Source organism: Stegostoma tigrinum, chromosome 8, assembly GCF_030684315.1.
Source record: "Stegostoma tigrinum isolate sSteTig4 chromosome 8, sSteTig4.hap1, whole genome shotgun sequence".
Taxonomy (NCBI): domain Eukaryota; kingdom Metazoa; phylum Chordata; class Chondrichthyes; order Orectolobiformes; family Stegostomatidae; genus Stegostoma; species Stegostoma tigrinum.
Window position 1 is genome coordinate 38,268,245 of NC_081361.1, and position 1,914 is coordinate 38,270,158.

Below are 1,914 nucleotides of genomic sequence, written 5' to 3' on the forward strand. Positions count from 1 at the left end.
CAGACCTTGATGCTAAGTTCTTGAAGCAATTTAACACAGAGAGAGGAAAGGCACTTGCATGTTGCATACGTAATTCAGTGAATTTGCAGATGATGTGTCTGACTCTTCTTAACTTGCCAGTTGGTTAAGGCCATTAAAACCACTGTGACATTTAATTGTCATATATAGGCTCATTGATTTGGCACTGACTGCCCTATCTGCTACTTACCACTGCATGCTTCACATCTCTCTGCTAGAATTGCAAATTATGCTTAAATTCACCGAGATACATTTCCACAGTCTTGTCATTGGAAAAACCCAACGATCCCTCCTGAAAACCCTTCAGACGCCCTTCTTTAAAAGACCTTTCAGGGTGACTGTACCTCCTTGGAGTGCTATCCCTTTAAATCCCACAACTCACAATATGCAAACTCCCAATAAGCGCTGCTACTGCCACAGAGTACATAGTCATCATGTAGGTCTGGGTTACCCCAAACACAGGGACTGTAGGGTTTGAGTTATTAGGGGAGGCTGGATAGACTGTGACTTTTTTCCCTTGGAGTGAAGGAGGCTGAGGGATGACCTTACAGAGGCTTATAAAATCATGAGAGGCATAGATAAGGTGAATAACTAAGGTCTTTTTCCAGGGATAGGGGAGTCCAAAACTAGAGGGCATAGGTTTAATGCAAGAGGGGAAAGATTTAAAATGTACTTGAGGGAGGGTGGTGCAGGTATGGAATGAACTGCCAGAGGAAGTGGGTACAATTATAACATTTAAAAGACTTTTGGCCAGGTACACGAATAGGACAGGTTTAGAGGAATGTGGGCCAAACAGGGGAAATGGGGCTAGTTCAGTTTAGGAGACCTGGTCGGTATGGATGAGTTGAACTGAAGGGTCTGCTTCCTCACTGTATGACTCTATGACTCAAACAATTTTTCTGTCAGGTCGCTGGCTAGTACTATATCTCCTCAATCTCCAGCATTTCCAATACTGAAAACGAAGAGTCTGAGCTGTGAAGCTACGAACATGACCTCTGTGTCAGCTTATATTTTTCATGAACTAGTATTCTTCGTGTTAGTGAATCACAGAAAGAATGAGAAAAGGAGCAGGAGAACACCATTCTGTTGTTAACCTGCCCTACCTATTGATATGATTATTGCTGACCATCCAATTCAGTGCCCTGTTCCTGCTTTCTCCCTATATTCATTGATCCCATTAGCCCTAAGAACTGCCCCTATCTCCTTCCTAAAATCATTAAAAGTTTTGGCCTCAGATGGGAGGAGAATTCTGTGGTGGAACCGAATGGATATTCCAATATTCCACAATAGTTAGGGGCTCCTTGTCTATGGAGTCAATATTCAGGGGTTTCATTTAGCAGTTATTCAAAAGCTATCTTATGGCCAATGTCATTGTTATGAAAAGCAATGCCCCCCTCATTTAAATGTATCCAATTTTCATTGAACTCCTTGCGTTTTTGTGTGTAAAATATTTCTATTTTAAAAGTGAATGATTATGACGACATGAGAACAGCCTTGGAGCCACTGAACTGAAGAATGGAGCTGAATTATTGTGCAATGTTGAAATGACGTGATCAATGAAGCATACTAATTCTGCTCACTCATCCTGTCAGGCCTGATTAACTCCTCCATGCCAGTTCCCGCCAACAGTATCATCAGCATTCACTACCCAAACAGAATGATTCCATATTCTTCCACAGAAATCATTTTTAAAAAAAGACAAAATGTTGTTAATCCCAACGGTTTCTGAATGTTATTTTTTAATAAAGAAAATGCCTGCTTTTTGAATACTGTTCAAAATCATATTACTGTATAAGAACTACTTAATCAGTGTTAATTGGTGAGAAGAAAAAGCTTCTACCAATTTACTTTTAAAATGTACAATGTCTTCCTGATTTTTTAAAATCAACATTGCAA